The following is a 9,503-nucleotide window of genomic DNA, read 5'->3' as shown; positions in this document are numbered from 1 at the left end:
ACCGAACGGAGACTCGCCCAAGGCTGCGTCATGCCTGAAGGTCCATCTCCTAGGCAGTCCTGCCAGGAAGGTCAGGTAGAAGGATATTCCGTACTTTTGCTCTAAAATTTCGTAATGCGTTTGGACCCGCCACCGTTGTCCATATACACGGGATTTTGTTTAAGAGACACCCTGCCGTCACCAAAACTACCAAGCTTCTGTATCGGTGTAGGTTTCGTCCTTGCGCATGGTGGGTTTTATGGGCGCCATTGTGATTTATAGAAGAGGTCGCGAGGCGTGGAAGGAGGAGGAAGAGGATGAAAAAAAATCGTAAAGTACGAAAATCTACGGGGATATTCGACCCGGGAGGGTGAGTGAGAGAAAAAAAAAGAAGGAAAGAAAAAGAAAAAGAAAAATCCCACCCCCGTACCTTTTTTAACGATTTTTTTTTTATTTTTTCGTCTCCCCGTATTGTCTTCAAGTTGACAGTCGGTCGTTTAGTTTATTTTCATTCTTCTTATATATTCTTAATCATTGTGTTTTCCCGAAGCATAATCATCGCCCAACAACCTCCCTAAATCATTCCCCATAATCGTTTTCCTTTTCAGAGCTCCATCTTCGAGAAAAAGCTGCAAAACAATCGGCTCCGTTTATTTTTTTTTTATTTTTTTTTTTTACGACTCTTTGCGGTCCAACTTTTTCTCATATTATCTTTTACATTCACCGTCTTTCCAAGTCACTTCCCTTAATACCGTAATAATAAATCTCAGATGCCTAATTTTAATTTCCTCTCGATCCACACACGCTATATATGCATATGCGATGCGCGTGTCTCAATCTATCAACCGTTTTTTGCCCCTCAACATTTGCTCTCTTGGATTTGACAGTTTTCACGTGTACGATTCGCATTCCATTGGGAATAAATCACCGTTCATTTTTCATTCCCGGTAAGTGATTTTAATTGTACATAATTTCGGGGTGATTATAAGCTGCGGCACGTGACGGAGAACCTTGAATTCCAACCTAATAATGATAAAAAAAAACCTCGTGTGCACATGCATGCGTGCATATATATAGACACATAGGCGCGTGTTTCCTCTGATTTTCCTCCTTCCTTTTTTTTTCCCATCTCCCTCTCCTTCTCCAAGCCGAGACCTTTCCATCCCTCTCCTAATTCCACCACGAAACCCATCAAGAGATCTATTTGGCCGCAGCACCGCAATTATCCGGTAGCACATGCTCTCATCTCCTGGCTTCCGACTTTCCTACTTATACATATAGTCACATAACAGTCGACTACTTGCATAGCCGTGGTGGTGCATCGTCGTCCTTTTTCTTTTTTTTCTGTTTTTTTTTTTTTTCTTAACCCATAAGTCTTCCAGACCCTTCATATACCCGCATGCTTACAACATTGTAGGCAATCCCCATGGGCTTGGAAAATAGTTTTGGAACCCTTGACGCGACCCTCGCTCGTTGCCTCGGAATATACAACGAAATTAACGGTTCCCGAGGATACAGGTACCCTCGATCCTGATCCCTCTTCTACGTTTATGCATTTGCTGAACGTAAGGTCGGGGGGTTGTTTTTATTTTTTTTTTTTTTTTTTTTATTTTCTTCTATTTCCTAAAAAAGATAGACTCCGACGTTCGAGAATTGCAGCTCTCGAAATTTCTTTACGTCAGGCTTCTTCGTACGGAAAAGAAAAAGGAAAAAAAAAGAATATTAAATAATAAACGTACAGCATCATCGGTAAGAACTACCGCAGTAGCCGACTACTCGGTATAATGAGCGAGGGATTTTTATAGCCATTATTAATCAACAGCCACTTAACAATGGTATGAAAAGTTTTATACCGCTGTATGATGTAACAGAGAACTGGGTATAAATGATAGTATATCAACGTATGGTTGTCGTAAAATAAATTTTTATGTACCTTATTTTCACCACTGACTTGCCCAATAAACTGACTTCTGACATAATTACTACTTTTTCACCCACAACTCTCGTGCCCACAGGTAAGTACCAAATGACTGTAAATCTTATGGGACGGTAGGGACGACGATTTGACTCTACGGCTGTATAACCATAAAAATTATACAACTCTAATACACCATCTAAATTTACCGATTTTCGTCGGGTGTATAATATCCGATGCGTGGAAAATCTTCAGATACTTCTGCAGAGGAAATGACTCGATATTCCTGATGATAGTAAGTAACGGTACACTGAAAGAAATTTTTAGTTCCGGTTACCGCTCAGTCCTTAACTATTTTTATTTTTTACCACAATCGAAGAATATAGTTCTAGGTACATAATGAAAATTAGTTTTCTAGCTGATACCGGAAAGTCTAGTATCCGTTACTATTCTTTCTCATTACGATCACTCTTACTATATTTTCTTGCAACCGTTGCGAAAATTTAACGCTTGTGCAACGATAAATTTGACGTTAAAGCCTTGTTTAACTAAAAAAGTAGAGTAAACCTCAGAAACTGATTCTGCGTTGCAATAACCAAAAAAGGATCGACGACAGCGCGAAATGGTTACGCGTACCTCGTTTTTCGTAATTCCAACGATATTCAAACAGTTTTTTTAACGATACCTGTTTTACTCAATTTTTCTAGTCACTGTAACAAATGAAATTTTTCTCTGAATGATCTGAACAAATATGAAGCTAACGACAAGATTTCCTTCGATTTCGAACCATTAAATCGTATCTCGAACTACCCTGCCTTCGAATTTCACGGATAATAAGTACGCAAGTGAGGCGAGAAATTGATTAGCGCGTGTACAATGAGAGGGAACCTTGTTATACCATATATACATATACACATGTATATGTACGCATATATATATGCCAGACGTCTCGCAACGACTCGGTCACGACTGAAACCATCCTGCAGCCGATCCTCCGTAGTTTTCGGAATCGTCGAAGAGGCCCCTTTGGGCCGTCAATAACGAGGAGGCGGGGCCCGTTAAGTCCTGGGTCTTAAAAGCGGACGCAGTTCTCGAGGCGAGGAGCTCGATCCGTCCGGGTACCGAGCGATTCGTACGGAATCACGAGCCCGATCGCCTTTCGAAAGAATGGAAAAATTTTTGTCCTTAAATCTGGAGGACTTCTAATAATATAATACTAATGCTTATGAACAATGGTTAATCAGACCACGATACGAAAAAAACAAACTGATATATATACCGGGACAATCTCTTCAAACTTGAAAATCAACCGCGCATGCGCCAAATAATTAAATCTCATTGGTCGGTGAAATCTTCCCGCAGCGATAATTTTGTCTTGCGATGCAGGCGGGCCAACGTACGCAAAATGTCTACGTTTGAATTTTCAAAGAGCGTAAGCATTAAATTCCGACCGTTCTTTGGAGAATCAACTTTCCGACCCGATATCAAATGCTTTCCAAACCTTTCCGAGGTCGTTACCTCAATTATTTAAGATTCTAACCTCGAAAATTCGTATCAACCGCATCGCCGGCGGAAAGAGTTTGACAGCTATAAAACTCGCGCATGCGCGATTGATTTTCAAGTTTCAAGAGATTGTCCCGGTACACAAGTCCGTAATGTTTAGGGATAAAAATAAATAAAAAATATTACAATAATCGGTAGCGACCTCTGAATATTTTTTTTTTTTTTTTTTTTGTTTTCAGCATTTGTCGCAGACTTTTCGAATGGCACCTTGAGACAAGAAGAAAAAAAAACAAAAAGTTGAAAAACGAACCACCCTGCTTGGTGTAAATGAGAGCGCGAGGAGGTTTGCAGGATGACGCGCATTAGCCTCTCGAGCCGGGTGCTCGTTACCTTGCCACTGCACGTAGATGTCGATAGGGCAGATCGGGTCCTCGTGGCGAAGACAAGAGAGCGAGAACCGAGAAGGTATCATCGTCCAAGGGCCGAGTGGTCGACGATGAAAATGGAGAACAGCTACTCCTCCACTACTTTCATTCCAACGACTTTCGACCGTTTCTCTTTGTCAAGTCACGGAGAAGGGAGAAAAGTTGTTCAACCGAACGGTATAATTATCCAACCACAGTTTCACCCACCCACATCTCGCCTTGGGTATAACCTTCTACCGTATTATCACACACCGTCATCACACCGTGCACAGTCACTTCGAGTGTGCAGGTTTGTAACTTTACCTCTCGCGAAGCTTGGCTCATGCCTCGGAAAGTGTGCTTCTACTATTGTTTCTTTCACGAAAATTGCACAACTTGACTTACGACAAATCAGCAAAAATTTCACAGCACGTCTTCGGATTTATAAAGCTGTTTCGAGGTACGTTATCGGCGCATGGAAATCAGACTAAGAGCTTAACAGCCGTTACTGTAACGATTCGAACGTACTCGCTGAATAATCGAAACAAGGACTGATCAGAATTTGACTCATGGAGTTTTGGACGCGTGGTACGTTTCTTTACCGGTTACGTCTAACTTTATAAGAGGCATGCTCTCTCTGCCAACAAATTGCAACCGGTCTTTCACAGATGAAACAAACATAAAACTCGTTTGAGTGATCTTCGATAATGCAAGAAGAGATCTACCGATGATCTTCCGCACTAACTGGTAACCAAAATTTAAAACGGACGAAGTAAAAACTTCAACAAAAATATAGGAATTAAAGAGAGACAAGTTTACCGATTAAAAGGCAATTGGTATTTACAATTTTAACATTATACGCCTGTTTAAATAACCTAACTACGGAATGAACGAATGATGGAACGGATTAACGAATGAATCTTAAACTTAAGGACGGCTCACGTTCTATATATTTGATACAAAATAAAAAGAAATCGTTGCCATGTTCGTCATAAATCCTAAAATACGCGTATAATTTGTTCTGAAAATAATTATGAAATCAAAATAATCTTATACCATACTGCAAGCCAACGATCGTTCCTCATCATCAGTGTCGGGCAAAATCTGTCCTCCTGGCATTCCCTCCATCGGACGAATTAATTCAGTGACGGATAGTGCGATAGACCGTCGCATAACTCTGCGAGGTGTTATCTGCGGCTTATCAACGTCACACGTCACGTCATACGTGGAGGGCAATTAGCCATGCAAGGAAAATTCTTATCCCGTATACCGAGTGCTCGGCGTCTGTATAATAGCCGCGTAAATATCATTCAATTATACCTGTTCGTACATCTGACATGCAGAGCTTTCGCTCTCGCCTCGAGCTTATCCTCCATACTTAATTGCTCGCAGTCTTCCCTTCTTCCTCTGTCTAGGCTGTTATCCACGTACATCCATTTATGTCCGGCCATTGTCACGCATTGCAATTATCCACGAGCCATATCCTGCAAAATGTGCCACGCACGCGTGTGTTAATACATCCATTTTGGATAATTATACTCGCGCACACTTTCACACCATGGTAAATGTATCACGATAAAAGCTGCCGGTCAATTCATAAAAATAAAGCATACTTTGTGTACGTATATTACTCGCGGAATGGTTTTTGATGACAGTTTATATTGTCTTGACCACCTTTGCTTTCGAATCATATTTCCCCAATGTGCAATTTTGGATGATATATTTTCTCGTATACTCGTGGGGGCAAACCTTGTTGAAAAATTAAAATAGTCAATCAAGTTTATTCCCGACTCAATCATTACAATGTCAAAGTTTTTCACTTGAAAAAGCGGGAAAAAGCGGCATCTTATTCCCTCTTGGCATTTCTATCAATCTTCGACTTTATTCCCTTGTGACATAATGTACTACAGTCACTTTTCTGTTACGTTATTTGTATGAGAAAAACTTTTACCGCATCGCATTTTCTATACCTGTGTAAAATTTGACCAAATTTTCATGTAATCGATCAAAGAGCTAAGCTCACGAAATCTGGATAGTTTTTCGAAATAAATTTGAGAGAAGCTTAGAACTGCAGCTCGCGTTTCGGAACGGACTTGTTATACGGTTTGAAAATTCTTGAAGCACGATTGAAATAAATTTTAACTTCACGATGTGATAAAATCTTTCCGGTAGTGGAATATAAGTTCAGCGGTGGCGTTCACTTGGCATTTGAATAATATATCGCGCACATCATGTGTCAGGATATCGCAGTGCGGTGTGCATACGTGCAGCGCAACGTCGCTGGAATAATAACCTATAGCCGAGCTTGACAGATCGACTTGTATATCGGTGGAGAGTAATGAAATGATATCGGCTCTATGTTATACGCCAGAACCCATTACCGAGGACGCGAAACCGCAGTTTCAATGAATTATGTCCGTCTGTAACGGAACGATTTCTGCTGCTGCTAAGCATGATGTGCATTAAACAGATCGCGAATTACGGACATCGACCGCAGTCGACAGTGTGCAAAACATCGACAATATTGCACTATCTGCGAATATTTACGTTATAGTATGCAATATTTGTCGGTAATGAATAAATTACAGGTGCAAGGTTGAAGATTCAGGCTTCTGTGGTATAGTCGATTTTCTCTTCGTTATTCTTATATACCTATGTAAGGATATCGAGAAACGTTTGCAGGAAATACTGATATTAATATGGCCATTGTGTTTTCCAAATATTTGTCAAAGTTACGAAGGAAGAGATTCGATCTACCAGTCGCTGATGTTGAGTTAAGATCTTTTGAAATCATTGATCACGTAAATGTTAAGTACGAGTGACTTTATCCGAAAATAATAGTAACAGATGCTAGATTTGATTGACACATTTTATTATTTACGCTAAGAAAAAAATTACAACAGCTGTAAAGAAATTATACCTAGACGGAGTTTTCCAAAAATCGATTTTTTTTTTCTTTTAATACCATTCTTCTAATGTAGATGAGCCAATCGGTCTTAAATTATTACCCAAGCTCTATGCATATATATTTCACTCCTTGATCGAAGGCTTTTTACTCGCTGACAAATATTTTCGATTTTATGAACAAACTGAGGCGAAAATTTTTATAGAAAATCGAATTTCTTTTTGAGAAACCGCCGATTTGTTAAAAATTAATATTTTGTTTATTCCTTCGATTAAAGACCAGATTATACTTAATACTGTCTAAATCTTTTTTGTTTTTTCATTTCGGACAATCCAGTTCAGAGATCTCTCGCTCACCGCAAGACGCTTTTTTTTAGAAATGCTACCGAATCATTATTTTTACACATAAAAAACGTCACAATGAAGTTCAACGTTACCCCAACATGTATATAAATTTCGGTATTAATAAATTGAAATGTCTGTTAAAAAAAAAATCCTTGCAAAGTGGCTTGTTTTCGGTCTCCTGACTGGTTATAACCCCACAAGAATTGTACAGTAACCCTAGAACCGCAAACGTTTCTCAACATGCCAACAACATTATTACGCCAATCGTCGACAATTTTCCCGCAACAGTTTATTCAATCAACTAGAGTACCCAATTATGTAAATCTCGTATAATTGCCCTAATCAACACCTGTCTCCAATTCATTCATTAACCTCTGATATCTCGTATTTGAAAAAATTCTCAGTCAACCAGCCTCTGAACAGGCATACCTGATACGTACAAGCGCTTAATACCGCCGTTGGATGATTGGCCGTTATTAGAGAACCGGTAGGCGGTGTGGCTGTTACGTGTCGCGTCATTAGTCTGATTTGTCGCTTTATTAGATCTTAGTTTGCCGTCTGATTGCTGCGCGACTAGCCTGCTGGCCAATGTACTTTAGCACAAGTGTGTGTATCGGCATGTATACATACGTACGCATACCTGGTCGTGTAGACGTGGGAGCGACTGAGAGCCTGGTCCAGGACCAGGGAAGAAGAGAGAGAGGGTGAGAGAGGAGCGCGATTTGCAATTTGCGTAAATTAGACGATTGTGCCCCGTGGCTAATGGCGCGCGTAATCGCCAATAATTTGCATTCTCCCTTTGATTTATAATTGGCGCTATGCTAATTATTTCATTAATTCTACCGCTCATGCCGCACCGCGGACTCTCTCTCTCTCTCCCTCTCTCTCTCTCTCTCTCTGTCTCTCTCTCTCTCTGTGTGCCGCATCGCTGCAATCGTAATGCTCCTGCAACTACACCTGTCACTGATTATTATTGTCGACGTTAATGCGAATGGCGCTGGGTGATTCGATATCGCAGGAGAGACACGTCTTCAAATGTGAACATTGCAATTCGAAAACCATGCAGTTTATACGTCATCGTTACAAGGAACATTGATGTATATAGGTGATAGTATAGTGAAAGAAAATGTTTAACTTTTCTAAGATACTTGAATCGAAGTTTAACCTCTTCATTTTGAAATTGAGATATTGATACAATGTGCCGTTATTTGAGTAAAGAAACACTTTTTGGCAAGATTATCAGATGTTTTGGACATGTTGGAGAAATTGAGTTTGGCTCGCGAAGTAGTATAGCAAGGAGAGTTCTACACGCAGATTCCTGTTACCGACACTTACCGACATTCTCCCCAGACTCAAACCCTTTGCGTGATGGCGTCACACACTTTGACCTTCGGTCGGTAAGATTGTCGGTAAAACAGCATGATTTTGCCCTTCTACCGATAAGAATTGCCAGCAAGGCAGTGCGATTTTTAACGTCGACCGATACAACTTTCGGTAAGGTTGCATTGTTTTGACCTCAAGCCGGTACGGCAGACTGTGACGTCATCGCGGAAAAGGGTTTGAGTCTGGGGAGAATGTCGGTAAGTGTCGGTAACAGGAATCTGCGTGTAGAACTCTCCTTGCTATACTACTTCGCGATCTGAGAATAATTGTAGACAATGAATAGCCACAATCAATTTTTCATAAATTTTTATACTTTCATTTTTTATACTCGGTAATTGTTTAATATGCAGTATATCTCAAGAAAGTTGTAAAAAACGAAAATCAATGGGTTAACGCCTGAATTTGACCCTGCCAAGGTTCATGTAAACCTACTTCGAAGGACAACCTCCAACTCCTAAAAATTAAAATATCAAGCCCTACTTTCAGGCTTTCGGTAGACGATTGAATCTGTTTTGACGCTATTGGACTTTCAACTCCTCATCTATAGATATATTATTACAGCGACATGCAAATGTTTACAATGGCTAAATCCGAGGGCTATTTCGACATAATTTTAATAAGTTTCGATAACATTTGAAAATTAAGTATCGCATTTCAATTGTATTTATTCGACATTCTTACGAATACAAAAACCCTTTCAAGTGGTTGAATATAGAGGAAATACGATTGAACTCGTACAGTGCAAGCCAATTCCTATTTGTTGGGATTTTAATTGGATTTCATACGTTTTAATCGTATTTTTTGTATTTCAATCATAATCGCTCAGAATCGATGGACCTTTATCGGCGGGTTAGAATTTCGAGCGTTAAAGGAGGGATTTGAGCAAACAGGTTCAACCCTACATCTAGAGGGTTGAAGGAGGTTCTAAACAGACCCTACTTTCAGCGTAAGCTTGGTTAATCGAGAAATTTCGGACGTTTTTAGAGTCAAAATGGGGTCTGATATCGCTTCGAAATAGAACCTACTTCACTATCTTTAAACCCTACGTAGTTACTTTCACGTGGAGTTTA

Source organism: Neodiprion fabricii, chromosome 4 (genome assembly GCF_021155785.1).
Source record: "Neodiprion fabricii isolate iyNeoFabr1 chromosome 4, iyNeoFabr1.1, whole genome shotgun sequence".
Taxonomy (NCBI): domain Eukaryota; kingdom Metazoa; phylum Arthropoda; class Insecta; order Hymenoptera; family Diprionidae; genus Neodiprion; species Neodiprion fabricii.
The sequence above is the reverse complement of the archived record's forward strand: the minus strand, read 5'-3'. Positions refer to the sequence as shown.